This window comes from Anastrepha obliqua, chromosome 1 (genome assembly GCF_027943255.1).
Source record: "Anastrepha obliqua isolate idAnaObli1 chromosome 1, idAnaObli1_1.0, whole genome shotgun sequence".
Lineage (NCBI taxonomy): Eukaryota > Metazoa > Arthropoda > Insecta > Diptera > Tephritidae > Anastrepha > Anastrepha obliqua.
Window position 1 is genome coordinate 7,914,953 of NC_072892.1, and position 17,425 is coordinate 7,932,377.

General features: G+C 38.8%; 1 protein-coding gene across 1 annotated transcript in view; it reads right to left on the reverse strand.

Annotated features, from left to right (window-relative positions):
• Positions 1-17,425, reverse strand: part of LOC129235948 (uncharacterized) — a 152,579-nt gene that overhangs the window by 64,677 nt on the left and 70,477 nt on the right. The window lies entirely within an intron of this gene.

Consider the following 17,425-nt stretch of genomic DNA (forward strand, 5'->3'; position numbering starts at 1 on the left):
CTCAAACGGAGATGTGACGCAAAAATCTCAGAAGTTCCAGGACTGTGCTTCCCTGACACTAGAAATCAAGCGCTCACACTTTGGCGAACGAAATGGAACTCTGAACGGTACGGTAGATGGACAGCGATAATAATACCCGAGTGGGTTGAAAGAAAGCACGGTGAAGTTAACTACTACCTCACACAGTTTTTGTCGGGAGATAGAAATAATCGAGAAAATGATGATGGGCGAAGAAAAATGGAATGCCTTTCAAACTTCTTGGACGGTTACTCAATGGTGCGAAGCCATTTTTATTCGAACCTCACCGTCAAAAAAAGAAAAAAAGTATCAAGAATCGCTATGAACACCTTTCTATGTCTATATTTTGAGATGGTATAATTTTTTAGTAGAATGGGACTTGTAGCTGATGTAGCTTGCACGCCTATGGGCAACTGGGCTTGATATTTATATTTTTTGTCGTAATAAATAATAATAATAATAATATAATATTTTGAAAACGCCACTTATTAGGTTTTTAGATACGCTGATCAAGGATTTTTTGTCAACTTATTTTTAATAACTTTGTATAAGTCCTACGGTCTTACTTTTGCTACATAAATAACACTGTCCAACAATGGTTGCTAACCACGCTAATGTCATAAAAAGAAAAAGAATATCACCAGAATCAACTTTGGCAATTTCAGCACTAGACCAGAGCGACAGACTTCCTTTACGGAGTGTGAAAGTCTTACAATTTCAGGCGAAGATGCGTATAGTTTATCAAAAATATTATGCAGAAAATACTATCAAATGTAAATCTTGCTCTCACTTTTCTGTAGTACATTTTAATTAGTTTTTCCGTAGTACTTTTTTAGTCTCTACCACCTACCTAAATGCGCATTTCTCACACTCTCTTAAAATATATACAACGAAAGTTTATTAAAAAAGGCAACTAGAGGGTTAAGTTGATCCACAGAAGCTGTAAGCAGGTCATTTTACTGTGGACTATCCCTAGATGAAAAACTCGTACGGATTAAGTTGAGTCCGCATATAACTATGAGCATGACCTCCTTCATCGCATGGCATATTGGCACGTGTAGGCACATTATGTTGGCATTAAGTAAGAAAATAACTGACTCGACTAATATCTTCAATGTCTATATAGTCAAATGTCAGTCTCCATAGCCAAATGCTTAGCGCGTGACTGCCATGCAGAATTGCTCGGGCTCGAACCTCATGAAACAAATGATAGAAAATGTTTTTTTCTTAAAGCATTCGCCCCTCGGCAGGCAGTGAAAAGCTTCTTTTCTTCTGCCATAAAAAAGCTTGGTTCATCCATTTGTGGAAAAATTTCAAGACTCACACCGCAAATAAAAGGAAAAGCTCAGCTAAAATCCTCAACAAAGGTAATAATTGAGCAATATTTTATATGTTTTACTCATTAAAGTTGCTCCATTGTAAGTTTTTAATGTTTTGAAATTTTTTTATAGCCGGCCAATTCACCTCCCGCTAGAAGCTTACACTAAACTAAGTTTATGCATACCCTTCGTGGGTATTGCCTACAAAAAACGAATACGAAGAAGCACTAAAAGCCGCTCCCTCGTTGCACAAAAACTTTACGGCAATTCGGACTACAAATTTCTGTTGCAAAATAATATTTCACAGAAGAGTTCTTCATGAATTTCATTGCGCAATGCTATATTAGATATGGAAATACAAAAATACAAAAACACCAAATATTCCACTTGCAGCAGTGAACTAGCCGAATATCGAGAAACTTTCTATTTAAATTATTTGAAACAGCGCAAAATAAATTCGATGGGTACAAAAAACAAAAAAAAAAAATAATAAAATAAACAAAAGAAAAAAACTCATAGCAGTAGTACGCAAGTAAAGGAATAAATATCATAAACTTAAACTACTTAGCAGCAGCTGCAAATACAGTCACCGTGTCATAAGATCTGCCACTGCAAATACCGAATGGCAGTTGCGCGCGCGATAAGCTCTCATTGCAAAAGTTGTTGCTGCCGCTGCTTTCCTGTTGCCGGTGATAACTGCGAAAAATTGCTTGTAACAAGCAATCAGTGTTAACTATTTTACGCAGCTAAAAACTTGTTAAGCACTTGGCCAAGTCCAGTAACTTCCACTCTCACCACTTAGCACCAAGCAAAAATGGAATACTTATACCCCGAGCGGCATCAGGCATTCCTGAAACACTTCTATGTAGCACGCAAAGAGGTAGAATGTAGTTAGAGCAAGAGCACTAAGAGTAGCAACAATGCAACCCACTACTCCGCTTAATAATTAAAACTCATTAACACTTTCGCTGTGTCGAAGTTGTGTTGCAAAGATGAGAAGCGAAGAAATTCCATCCATTCTCTAAGGATCAACTTTTTGGCTTGCAAGTTTCTGGTTTGATTTTTTTTGTTTGTTTTATAAAATTAAGATGCTACATGCATAAATTTAAAGTAGACAAACAACAACAAAAAAAAAATGAATGCCAGTTAGATGAGCAAACAAATTTAAGGTGACAACCAGCAGCTGGCGATAGCAACTCTCGCATTTCTTATTCAGCGCGGCGTCATTCAGCCAAACTTATGCTTGACTTCCTACTGCTGTTGCTTCTGCTTATTTTGGCTTTCATGGCGCTGATAAATTATTAAATTATGTGACTTTTCCTATGGCAAATATCCAAGGAAGCAGCAGCTATTACGAGTGCTACAAAAATAAAGGCAAGAAGATTCCATGGAAAAATAAAAAAGGTTAAACTACATTTGTTCAGAGAATTTATAGGTACATGCATTATTTTTATAAATATTACAACCAGACAGTGTGGGTCCCTCATGTACTTACTTAGTCGTGTAACGAGATGCTACCTCAAAGGGTGCTGTTGTAATTGGATTGGGGATGTTATGGATCTGGCCAAGTTAATCAAGAAAGGCTGTGCTATCTATGCTGGTTTAATAATTTATTAAAGTGAGCGATTGTGTTGGGTTGAGTAATCTTGCGGTTACCAGAAGAAAAATAGAACTAAACGTGTGAAAAATAAATTTTAGTTACAACTAAACTTACGAAAAATAAATTTTAGTTTGAGTGCTATTCTCTGTTTCACTAAAGCGATGCATGCCGGCAAGAACTTTGAGTTTGCACAGTAGCTTGAAATAAGCTGAGAAATAGTGCGATGCTATTTCATCTCTATCCCATCGTTTTATAAAATGAGAACTAAAATTTGTGCGTACGCTAAAAACTAAAACGATTTGTACAGAGTTTGTTTTATTTTGAAGTTAATCTTTCCTGAAAGGAAATGCACTCTGGCGTTACACATGTATCTAAATTTTTTTTGCTGGCATGTTGGTTCCTTATAGTGTCACAGAGTTTGAGCTTGAGCTGTCAATTAGCTTGTTTTTGGTAGGTGTGCTCCGCAATTTTCTCTGCGGATAAAAATATCGAACAAAGAATTTGTCTTAAGTTTTGTGTTTTAAACGGGATTTCCTGTGCCGTTGACAATGTTGTAGAATGCCTATGGTGAGAGTGCTTTATAAAAAACATGGGTCTGTGAGTGGTATATGGTTTTTGCAGAGGGCCGAGAAGTCGTGGAAAATTTGCACCGGTCTGGTCGCCCATCAACACCTTCAACGGCTGAGAAAGTCAACAAAGTCAAGGAAATGGTGCTAGAAAACCATCATTTAAGTTTGAGGGTAGTGGCTCGTGACATAAGCGTGTCTCATGAATCAATTTACAACACTTTACACCATCAATTGGGCATGGGACGCATGGCTGCTCGACTTGTTCCAAGAGAGTTGAATTTCTTTCAAAAAATTCATCGGAAAAAGGTGGCTGAAGATATGCTTGAGCAAGTGAATTCGGGCCCAATGTTTATTCAGCGCATCATAACAGATAATGAGACGTGGGTATATCAGTTTGACATGCAAACCAGTCAACAGGCGGCTGAATGATGCCATCCACATGAGCCGAAACCCAAAAAACCTCGTCAAAATCGGTCAAAAGTGAAAGTCATGCTACTCGTTTTCTTGGATTATCATGGTGCTGTGTACTCGAAATTCATTCCAAATGGTTCTACGGTAAATAAAGAATATTATTTGAAAGTTATGCGACGTTTGAGAGAGAACGTGCGTAGGAAATGGCCCAATTCGTGGAATGAAAACTCATGGATCTTGCATCATGATCACGCACCGTCTCACAAGGCTCATGTTGTGAACACTTTTTTGATCAAAAACTCGAAAAATATCATTGAAAAACCACAGTATACACCGGATTTAGCCTCCAGTGACTTTTAACTTTTCCCAAAACTTAAACTGCCACTCGAGAATACACCGAAGGAGCTGAAAAAGATCTCTTCAGACGCGTTAGATGACGTTTGATGACTGAACTAATCGATGGCATAAATGTATTGCTTCGAATGGAGCCTAGTTTGAAGGTGAGAAAATAAATTTTGATGATTAAACAATTATTTTGCGTTTTATTGAACAAATCCCGGTACTTTTTTTGACAAAATGTACATCCGACTCATCCGAATTGGTGTACTGTTTCTTTGTTATAAAACCTTAAAATATTTACCAATAATCAGGATTAATGGACGGTAACTGGTGCTGAGAAATAGTGCAATTAAAAAAACCACAACGGATAATGAATGTGGTAAAATTGTGGTCAAGCGACCCAATCGATCGCCAGGCCCGCTTTCCACCGACATTCTATTTAATTTTAGTGGAACGATGTGGACTTAAATTCGGCCAACAACTGTTACTTCATCAAAATCTTCCAAATGCCATTAGAATAACAACAAAAAGATTCTTGAGTCTGGAAGAACGGCCATGACGGTTTCGCTGTGTGTCTTTGGTTGTATTAGAATGGCATCATAGACTATGAGCTGCTTTCGTCGAACTATGCACTCAACTTTAATCTCTACTGTCAAAGACTCAACCGATTAGAGCAGGAATTGACTACAAATGGCAAGTATTAGGAAGGATTTTGTACTCCATTAGTTCAACGATAGCCTACGCATATTTTTCAACAACCCGCCAGAAGCTTCGAAAGCCCGGTTGCGAGATTCTAAGGCTCCTGCCATATAGAAGAGACCTGACATCAAGCAATTGGGACTTTTTGAAGTATTTGTCAAAATGCTCTTGATGACACGAAACTGACCGAGGAGGCTTGTGATAATGAGCTGGTCAAGTTTTCTTAGTAAAAGGCCAGCGGACTTTTTCTATGGTGGAATAATAAAATTGCCTTCGAAATGGGAAAATGTTATCGAAATCCTAATTGCTACAAGATATCATAATCCGAAAAACTGAAATGTTCAGAAGAACGACTTCAAAGTTTTCAACTTAATATGAAAAACTAAGCAGAAGTAAAAACATCGAAAAATGCATGCCTCAGATAAGAAAACTGGTACACAGTATTGCCAAATATGTATGCTCCTTCTCCTGCTGGAGCTTTCGTACAAAGTATTCTCTCTGCCGCACAACTTACTCTGACAGACTTTCCTCTTTTTTGAGGAAGCTCGATAATTATACCTCTATTTTCATTTAATATCCTTTACGACCAAATCAGTTTTACATAGTTCATATAACGGTTATAAAATATGTATGTATGTAGCAGAATAAATATAGACATATATAAATCAAAATGATGGGAGGTTTCGATTTAGCCATGTCTGCCCGCCCATCCGAGGGGCGTATATTTAAATAAATTCAGCCCATGTGCAATATTACTCTACGTTCAGGTTATTTGATGTAGAAAATGAGCGAAATCGGTAACACAGGGTGATTTTTTAAGAGCTATAGTAAAGTTTTTCAAAAAAACATAAGTAAAATTCAGAAAAATACATGACATTTTCATTTAAATCGATAGTACAATCCAAATAATTTAATGTTTGAAGCAAATGTTGACCGCGACTGCGCTTCAAATGGTCCATCCGCTTAGTCCAATTCTGGCATACTCTTTCCAATGTTTCGGGCGGTATCTCACATATAAATGCCTTAATGTTGTCTTCCAATGCGTTAATTGAAGCAGGCTTGTCTGAATAGTTATGAGCTTTAACACTGCCCCACGAAAAATAATCTAAAAGCGTTATATCGCATGATCTGGGTGGCCAATTGACAGGTCCCGAACGTGAAATAAAATGTTCACCGAACTCGCCTCTCAACAAGTCCATTGATACGGGTGCTGTGTGGCATGTGGCACCGTCTTGCTTAAACCACATGTCATGCAAGTCAAGCTCTTGCATTTTGGGCAAAAAAAAGTTGGATATCATTTCACGGTAGCGCTCACCATTCACAGTTACGTTACGATTCGCAGCATCTTTGAAGAAGTACGACCCAATGATACCTCCAGCCCATAAACCGTACCAAACTGTGACCTTTTCTGGATACATTGGTAGTTCTTGCAATTCTTTTGGCTGATCTTTGCTCCAAAATCGTCAATTCTGCTTATTTACATACCCATTGATCCAAAAATGAGTTTCGTCGCTGAACACAATTTTTCGAAGAAAAAGTGGATCTCAAACTTTCTTAACAGAATATTATAATAATCTTATAATAAAATTCAATGATTTGCAGGCGTTGTTCGTTTGTAAGAACATGGTTAAATTATAAACCAAACTGAAGATGTTTGACAGTGAAACAAAACACAAAACGTGCGTCAGCTGTTTAAACCAACTCTTTAAAAAGATAATAGCTAAAGAATCACCCGGTATAACCATAATTAAAAATATCAAAAATCACGTCGTTTTAAATGAAGCAAATTTACTAAAACTTGGTGGAAATGATAACGCCATGAAAGTAAAGGCGTCGTATCTTAAATTTGTTTTAGCCATCAAAAAATTCGATCCGAGCACAACTCAGCCTACCTCAGTAGTTAAAATGTACATTCAAAACAACATCTACTTCAAGGTTTCAGTATCTCATTTTCACACTGTGTGGCTCCGTATTTCCATTTGTAAATGAGACGCTTGGATATTTAAATCTGCATTGATCTTCAAAAACTTACTGCATTGCAAAAATTTTAATTAAATTCTGCCGTAATCGCTTTGTCTTACAAGACTTTATACCCACATTCTTAATACTTCTGACTCTGCACTTTGTTTAGTGTTGTTATAATTTCTGATTTTATTATTGGCACAAACACGAATGCGCCAACGCAATTGCGACGTTTACAATGGAGACAGATGCCAATGTGGCGAGCATAAATCTTGGAAAAATCTTTTATTTTTCACCTTTTTGTTTCTCTCCAACAGCCACCGCGGTGTGGCTGTGCTTGTTATTACCAACAACAAGTTGCAACTCGCAATCATACGCTCATGAGTGGGCAGGTAGCAAAGTGAGAAAGCAACAACACACATACATACAACAACATGTAAATGTGGCAATATTAAAGGCAATTGAACTGCCAATCGGCAATGTCAGCGTGCAGCATATCTCTTTCAACAACAATAACAACAAGAACATGACAGAAAACAAGTGCAAAAACCGGCATATGCGCGAGCGGCTGCGTGCAACAAGGCGTAAAATTGCAATGTGTTTTCGTTTGCTATTCGTTTTTTCACCATTTTTTCTTCTTTTTTTTTTGCTTAATGCAGCAATGCAACATTTGTCATATCGGCGGTGTAGGTTGGACAGCAATGTGTCAGCAATATGAGCTGTGCTGCTGAGTTGTTGTTGTTCGGCGTTATAGTGGCAAGTTGAAGGTGATGATATCTGTCAAATTTGAAGCGGTTCGATAACTTGATCCAGAAAGAGCGTATAAATATTTGATTTATGTTGCATCGAAGGCTGATGGAGCATAAGCAAGTAATTTTTGTTTTTTGGCGTTTTTGGTATTTTTTCAAAAAATTTAAATTTTAAATTCTTACCTTGAATGCGTAAACTTACAAGTATGTATATTTTATCAGACAATTTGCTTAAAGAATAGAGTATTTTTCTAAGTGATTAAGAATTTAAATGCAAATAAAAAAGAGAAATATTATAGGAATGCATTTTTTTTATTATAATTTGGGATTTCATAGTCCATTCGATTAGTTAAATTTTTTATTACTTTTACCAATAAATCTGGCGGTATGGCGTGAATTACTACTCAAAAGAGGGTAATAAGATTTGGTATAGAAAAAATTGTCCGTTCAAGGGAAATTTCCAGGTAGTAGAGTTGTCCGTCTGGAGTCGTTGCACTGTATTATAAAGTGACTAGTGGGAGATGCTTAATGTACAGCAGAACAAATTGAAGCAGAAACATAGGACGGAGCTCAATGCCGAAGTACTTAATTTCGAGATCTTGCATAAGGAATGGAATTCAAAGCGAATTGGGGGAAATGTGATTCAAAGTCCTTATCTCTTCTCGTAACTAAAGGCGTCCTTTCGTCGGGATTACCTCATAGTAAATCATTGGCGTGCGGAAGTAAAATTTTTCCATGAAAAATTTCATACGCATGTGAAGCATTAAAAGCAGATTTTATTTTAATGCTGCATATTCAGTTTTTCACTTTTTCGCCAATTTAATTTTCTAAAGAGTTTTGAAGTTCCAAAGGCCTAAATCTTCAAAAAAAAAGGTTTTAAATACTTATACTTTATGTTATTACTGTGAATATCGAGCGAAAGAGGTATATTCAGTCACATAAAAATGTTGTTCGTCCTGTTTTTTTTAATTTTTCTGTTGAATTTTCCTCTAAAAATAAAATAAATGCAATGGATCCTTTCGAAGGACTCCTGTAAAAAGAGACGATGGGTAGTGAGCTCAATCTGCAGAAGAATCCTTAAATATCCTTGTAAACACTCATTTTCTGGAAAATTCTATTGCTCCATGTGGAATTGTCGCCACTAAGCGCCAGTTACGGTTACTCGATGTTTCTCCGGAGTTTATAGTGTCTGTGGAAAGCATCAGCTGGGCAATGAATAGGACTTTCTCCTTTATACCTTCTGGTGTTGACGATATTATGCCTGTTATGCTACAGAAAACAAGAACCTCGATGGTTCCTGTCCTGCAAGGAATCTATAAAGCTTCGAGGCCAAGACTCGGAGAAGGACTTCAGGCCTATAAGACTTATCTCATTAATCCTAAAGATGTATGAGAGATTGCTATCGCAATGGTATCGACTCATCCCAATCTATATTTTGATTCAAAGCCCTTGCAGTAAAATTTTTGCTTTGCTATCTTGTGGAGCAATCAAACCAAGAGAATAGAAAAGGCGAGCCGAAACTGACAATTTGTTATGCTTTGTGGCTCGTAAGCCATTAGAGGTATTATTCAAGACAAATCGGAATAAATCTTCCTCCAGTTAGCAATGAACTTCCAGTATTTTCGTGAGGCCTGTGTCATCGAAATTGAAGGTTTTTTTAGAGCTCTCACAGTGCAAAGCAGTAGTTGTTAGCAAGAGAAATGTTTTAAACTTCTCTAATACATCAACTTTTAGCCTGAAGATCTAAAAGCGCTGATTGCTCCGTTTACTTTCGTAGCTCGTACGTAGGTATTTCAACTACCTGGATGAAGTACCAGACTGGCACTCCCCAAGTAGCACTAAAGCGCTTTCTTGATATCATTGTGAGAGCTCCAACGGGCAGAGGTCCTGCGTCTATTTAACTGAATGAAAGAATTTTAGATAAAGCACTTGAACAAATGGAGCTCCATTTTATCCTTGCTTTTTTGAGAAATAAAAGTCAAGAGGATGCCGATGATCGGCTGTCCGGCGTTCCCACGGCTGTCGGTTCTACGTCACCGGAACGACCCGGACTTATATACGGCCAAGGACTGCCACTTCAGCAGCATTCCCCATATACATATGCTGCTACAACAACAACAACAACCGGCTGGCCAACTTCTGTGACCAATTCAATCGACCCCTTTCTGGCAAGCTCATCAGCAATTTCATTTCCCTCTATGTTCCCATTTCATTGAACGCAGAACAGAGAAATGTTACCTTCTCACCCTGCCCACGCTAGTTCGTACTTTTTATGCTTTTTTATTAGTTTCGCCTTAGAAAAATACTTTTCCAACATTGGATGTTTCAAGCCAGTAGTGTGCATTGAACTCGGTGCCCCGTAATTGGTAGTCACACTTGACCACGAATGCAGCCAATCAGTAAAAGGTGAATTTTAAAAGTACAGCTGATTTCAAATTCATTAAACAGCAATGCCCTGGAACATAAAACCCACACTGAATGCACTGAGTTCGTGCAGAGACTTTAAGATGCCTGCAAGTGAGCGTCTAATTATGAAAACGAAGTTGGCTTGCTGTTACCGCTCCGGCTATTATTTTAATCTTAACGATTATTTACACTCATGAATTTCTTATTAGAAATTTGCCAGAACCTACACGGATGTGTGATTTAATTTAAAACGGCAAGGATATTCTATGAGTAATTTGCTGCTCTCGAGAAGTAGATATTTTAGTTCTCAAATCGCAAACACGTAATCAAACTGTCAAACCGATTCGAACAAAGTATCATTATTTATGAATTAAATACAAATAACGGTACAGAATTCATAGTTCTCCGGAAGTTTATTAAACTTTTCCATTATCCGCCATCAATTAGGGTCATAAGCAACTTAGTGTGAGAAAAGTGGGGGTGAGGCATAGGAGGGTGCGAGCAAATCCTCGCATAGTTATTGTTCGTGCGTGTTTTCATTCAGCCAAAGGCCAATTTACCGCATACTCGCGTCAAAGTTGCAAGTGGAGTTTGAGCTAAGCAATTCTGAAAATTCCCTTTGAAATTTCATACGTTGCACAATTGGATGCTAGCACAGACGCAATTACCAACACGCATACAGTGGCACAAACTAATGAGAGATAATCAGAGAAAAGCTTATTATGCAACAAATACTTAAACTTCCGTAACAAATTCCCACCTAGATTTGAAGAAGAGAATGGAGCGAGCAAACAAACCTTTTTCCCAAATGCATTCGTGACACGTACGATGAGTATACGCCTTGACGCCTGCACATAGATAGCACGAGCCACGCACAACAACAATGGCAAAAGTCACAGTGCGCTGTGGCAATGAAAACGGCAACCATCAGAAGGCGTTTCTAGGAATACGAGCATTTGCGCTTGTATGTAAGTGTGTGCGAGTGTGTATGTTGCGTGGCATATCCCGCAACACGGTAAATTCATGAATATTAAAACATAAGCACCAGCCACCAACCGTTCGGCAGCACAAAAGCCGAACTCAGATACTCGAGCAAAGAAGCAAGTGCCAGGCTATTTCAGTTACAGCTTCAATCTCTATTAGCCGAAATATGTGCGCTGTGAACGAGGTGTTTTGAACGAATTGCATTGCATTATTGCATTGTGTGATGGCGCTCGGTTGTTGGGGCAAATGTCAACAGTAGTATTTGCCAACAGCTGTAGCGTTACCAGTTACCAGATATTCACGCGTCCAAGTTGACTAACACTTATTTGGCTCAAATATACGAATGTATTTGCTAGTCACCTTCAAAGTGAGGCACCACTCACACATAATCTCATTTTCGGCATCAATTCTATCAGCATCACAATCGCAGTGCTGCAGTACTGTTGCAACTACGAGTTCTATTGTAATTTCAGTACCGTTAAGCTGGCAGTTAGTTCGTTCGTTTCGTTGCTGACAAATTAATTAAGTCTGCGACTAAAGTTGTCTCGTTTGAATGGCGTATTGATGTCGAATGCGTGGATAGCTGCCACAAAAGCGTGTGTGTATTAGTTGCTTTTCAGAGACCCTGTTTGTTTTTTGCTTGATGCTCCAATTGTCATTAGTGCGATTGTAATTACAACAGTTATATTCTTGCTTAAATCTGACAGTGTTTTTATCACTGTTTCAAATGGGTGAACCGGTTTGGAATAACGAAATTACCAACACCACATTTTGGGGTAATAGGAAGTCCAGCAACAATTTACTGATTCAGTTTTCATCAATGTAGGTAGAGCGGATCGTTTCTGTCGGACTTTTTTTCGACATCGTTTCTAGCAGATTTAGGTTCTAAGGAAAAAGTTAAATAGATCACAGCTCTAGAGTCATTTTCGAGCGCCCTAAATTGTAATTAATATATATATATATAATTGGCGCGTACACCCTTTTTGCGTGTTTGGCCGAGCTCTTCCTCCTATAAATTGTAATTAATGTGAAGTTAAATAATAATAGTTTTGTATCTGATCCTAAGGCTATCGACCCTTCATCAGGAACTTCGTTCAACTGGACAAAAGATGAATGTCTCTAAAACCAATTCCGTGCATCTCAGCAGCACTATCTCGTACCAGTACCAGTCTCTCTATGTCGGCGGGCAGCGGTGCGAGTGCGTGCAGAAGTTTTGCTAACTTGTGAGCATTGTCGACGCTAGTGAAAGCACTGATAAAGATGTTGAGAGCATGAGCGTTAATACCACATTAGGAATATTTAATGCGTGTGTTAAAGCTGTGTTGCTGAATGGGTTTACCACTTGGAAAGTTGCAGTGGCAATCAGAAAACGTCTCCAAACTTTCACCAACCCATACTTCCAATGCGCTCCGAAAAATAAGCAACGCTGACTTGCTTCGAGTAACCAATCAGATCGAGATTGCCAGTGAAGTGCGAGGAAGAAAATGTCAATGGATTGGCCACACACTTCGCAAGGATGACGACAATGTGGCCAAACATGCGGTATGGTGGAACCCGTTCCTACAAGTGGGGCGTGCAGTTGGAAGACTTCGTATAACCTGGCAAGGATCTACCGAATTCGAAATGGCAGCTCTCGGCTTATCATGGAGCGAATTAAGGGTAACGCGATGGCGTTTGTTAGTAGTTGACTCTCTATGCTCCACTAGAAGTTAAAGGAGAACGTATATATATTTATATATATTGACTGACACTGGCGGCCGCCGTAGCCGAAGGGGTCGGTGCGTGACTGCCATTCTGAATTCACAGAGAGAACGTAGGTTCGAATCTCGGTAAAACACAAAAATCAAGAAAAAAACATTTTTCTAATAGCGGTCGCCTCTCGGCAGGCAATGGCAAACCTCCGAGTGTATTTCTGCCATGAAAAAGCTCCTCATAAAAATATCTGCCGTTCGGAGTCGGCTTGAAACTGTAGGTCCCTCCATTTGTGGAACAACATCAAGACGCACACCACAAATAGGAGGAGGAGCTCGGTCAAACACCCAAAAAGGGTGTACGCGCTAATAATATATATATGTATATATATATAGACTGACACCTGCCCCAGGTCGGGAATTGGTTGAAATCCAAATTATTTCAGTAAATATTCCGCCTTGTGAACAAATTTCAGAATATCTACAACAGCAACCTTCTTCTTGTCATTCGAACCCATCAGATCATGAAGAAAGATGTGCAGTCTTGACTTTGGCAAGGTAGCAGAGTGGCACAAGATTTGCTCTAAGATTACATCATCTACACTCTGTCTCATTCCCATTGTGCATATGTAATATATACATATAAATAATCCCCTCATGTCTACTTTACGCAGTTCCATATTGTAGGTAAAAGGCTTCTTTGTACCGACCCTGGCCTAGTGAGTTCATCAGCAATTTCAATACCTTTTCTTCCAGAGTGACCCGGAACCCTGCAAAACACAATTTTATTTGTTGCACTGGTTGGCTTGGTTGTTAAGGCATTTGTACACTAGTTTCGATTCCACAGAATGTGAAGCTGGCCATCTCTTCTATGTGTGCGTCTTCCATAAGAATTTTTGGTAAAATTTGATACCCAAAAATGCACACTCGAGCATTCCGCCAAGAAGAGAGTAGCAGTCACCAAGGTCATGGAGAAGGGGGAAATTAAATATCTATACAGATGATTCCAAGCTAAACGGTAAGGTTGGCTAGGGTATATTTTCGAAGAAATCAGGACCTGAATTATGCCTTCGACTACCAGACTACTGCAGAATCTATCAGGCAGAAGTTCTAGCCATAAAAGAAGTGGCTATCTAAATAAGCATTACGTAATAAAAATTACTATAAATATATTCTTGGAAGGCAGGTGCCCATTAAATCAATGAATGTAGCTATACTAACATCAAAGGTTATACAGGAATGCCGAGCAAACCTTAATGATATTAATATCGTCAACTTTATTCGTGTCCAGGGCACAGAGATATTGAAGGAAATTGTAAAGCCGATGGGCTAGCTAGGAAAGGTACTGCCCCTCAACTGCTCAGTGATAGAAATACCACTTGGATACCCACAGCCCCGAGCAAACTAATAATTAAGAATAACATTATCCAGAAGGCCGATAGGGCATGGGGAGATAAAGACACATGCGTAATAGCTAAGGTACTGGGGCCACAAATAAATAAGAAAAATACCAAGGAAAAAGAAGTGTTTAGCCCTTCAAGAGATGATATCAAATCTCGAAGTTTGTGGCCTGTTAAACCGGGCGCTGGCTATTTGGCAGGCATTCCTTGGGATTAGTAATTTTCTCCAATGAATATTCTAGAAGTTGTAGAGATGATGAAGGGGGGAGGCAGAGAAAGGAGAAGTTGAGCACTTCCATTGCAATTTTCCAGCGTAGGCTAATATCAAAACAGGTTTTCCAGGCAGATACTTTTTCAATTCTCTTACGGAACTATCTGGCGTGAGAGTGGACCAATCCTGCACTTCATAAGATCCAAAAAATAGTTATACGAAGAAAAGTAAGAGAAAAATGAGGTTTCCGTGTCGAATAGTGATATCACAACGGACTTGTTAGGTCTAAGTGAGTTGGTCGTACAGACCGACCTTTACCATAACCTAACCCAACATATAACCAAGATTATCAGGTTGAGGTCAGGGGACACCCTGATGAAAGACGGAAACAATTCTGACGTGCAAATCGATTACCAGAATTAAGTATAGGGAAGAAAGGCCAATCGATCCATCTAGTAGCTGGTTCCCTCCGAAGTTTCCCTCAGGATAGCTGGTGCGCTTAAAATTTATGAAAAATAATCTTATCTGGTAAAGCGAACGATTAGAGGCCTTAGGGTCGAAATGATTTCAACCTATTCTCAAACTTTAAACGAGTAAGAACCTCACCTTTCTTTATATGAAGATTAAGGTTATGATATAATGTGCCCAGTGGGCCACTTTTGGTAAGCAGAACTGGCGTTGTGGGATGAACCAAACGTAATGTTACGGTACCTAAATTAACAACTCATGCAGATACCATGAAAGGCGTTGGTTGCTTAAAACAGGACGATAGATATAAAAGCAGTAATTCGCTAAGGAGTGTGTAACAACTCCCCTGCGGAAGCAACTAGCCCTTAAAATGGATGGCGCTTAAGTTGTATACCTCTACATTACCGCTAAAGTAGATGATTTATAATACAATTTCGATTGATTTATAAATTTTGAAACTTTAGTGAGTAAAAGGGTACAATAGTGCGCTTAGAAGTGTTTGGCGTAAGCCTGCATGGAGCCGCTATTGGTACAGATCATGGTGGTACTAGCAAATAATCGATTGAGACCTGAGGCCTGAAGTGGAGAAGGGTTTCGTTTGAATAGTGGTTGGTATCGAGTTAGTGGGTCCCAAGTTTAAGGCGAAAGATGAAAATTTTCAAGTTTTTAATAAATATTAATAAAATTCATATACATATTAAAATAATTAAATAGTTGAATTATTTTGAACGAAAGGGAATACGGTTATATTGCCGTAACCTGTTCAGTATCTGTTTGTTATTAAAAATGGGCCATGTGCTCATCTTGGCAACAGAACCGACCATAAAGAAGCCATCGAGAGGTATCGGAAGAGTTTTCTTTTGTGTTTTATAGTCTTACAACCATGGACGTCTTTCCAAGAGAGATACGGTTGATGGACTAGAAGAGCATGACATTTACTGTTGTGTCGATACTTTCTCCTCGGACCTTGAAAATGTATGGTGGGGTCACGCAAACTTCTCAACAGGCCGTACCAATATACCCGCAACTGGTCTCCAAGATGATGGAATAATGTAGGAAAGGGAGGTCGGCAAATTAGAACCGTAACTTCGGGATAAAGATTGGCTTAGAAGATTGAGATAGTCGGGCTTGATTGGCAAGCAATACCATGGTTTATGTACCCGATCTGGGTAAATAGGGAATTACGATTCCTGTTCCCCGGATAATAGTTAGCTAGCCAATTGTGGACCTTTCTTCCTAAAATTTTTAAGGAATTATATCATTCGATAGATATTCTTTTTAAATAGTAAGGATTATCAATTAACAATCAATTTAGAACCGGCACAGACTTGGGGAATCCGACTGTCTAATTAAAACATGCAGGTGTTGACACAACATGATTTCTGCCAGTGCTCTGTATGTCAAAGGGAAGAAATTCAAGTAAGCGCGGTTAAACGGCGGGTGTAACTATGACTCTCTTAAGGTCTTACTTTCATTTATATTTTTACCTCAATTCTTTCTAAGCAAATTGGTTTGGGATATTTGAGTTTGTACCTCCTTGTCAATGTCACGATGGTCGTTTCTGCTGGACTTATGCCCTCCTTCACCTTGGCACACCACATTTGGATTGATATTCGGTGGCAAATTATCAATTAAGGCATACAATTTTGTATATTTATTATATTTGCCAATCTTGAGTGTCTACTATGTAAGTAATTATATTTGGGTGTACACGCATATGCTTTCACTGTACCAAGTACTCGGTCACACATACATGCAAACATATGTATATATGTATATGTCATGCAACACGAGTGTGTTGATCTAACACAAGTGTACTTAAAGGACTCGGCAAGAGGAAAGTGCTAAGCCAACAGAGGAGAAAATAACAAACTTGCGAAACTTAACAACATAAAAACAATACTGGCAACAACAAAAACACAAGTGGTGAAAAAACAATCGCAACAGCAGTAAATATAAATAACTAGTGCCAAGTGTAAAATAAGCAAAGCAAACCAAAGCAACAAGCAACAAACAACAACAATGCAAAACAATGAGACGCAGTATCAGAACTACAAAAGCAACGCGCGTTGGCTGCGAAGGTGGGCGGCACCGGAGAGGCGGCAAATGCTAGCCTAGCTGGAGAAGAATATTTAAAGTGTCCTTATCCTTGTCCCACATTTGTTTAATAATAATTTCTAAAGCAGCAGCACAAGCTAACAGCAACAACAACAATAACAGCAAACAACCCAACACACGTCTACTTACATATGTAACAGAGTGTGCAATAATAATAAAGGAAATAATACGAAATGCAGCAACAGCAATACGGCAAACTTGGAACAAATTGTGTGTGTGCATGTGGACTGACGCTGGGAGCGCGACAAAAGGAAACAGAAGTCTTTAGTTTTTGGACGAGTGCAGTGTGCTTACAGAAATTCTGTTACTCTTCTTCTTCGCCTTCCTGCTTGGTCTCATCTGGCGAACGTTGGTTGTGCGCGTTGCAGCAATGTAAAAATTAAAAATTTAAACTCATTTCCCTCTGCCGCATTGCCGCACTAGCGCCCTCTGTGTGCGCTGTCGTATGAGCGACCAACAAACAACAACAAAACGACAACAG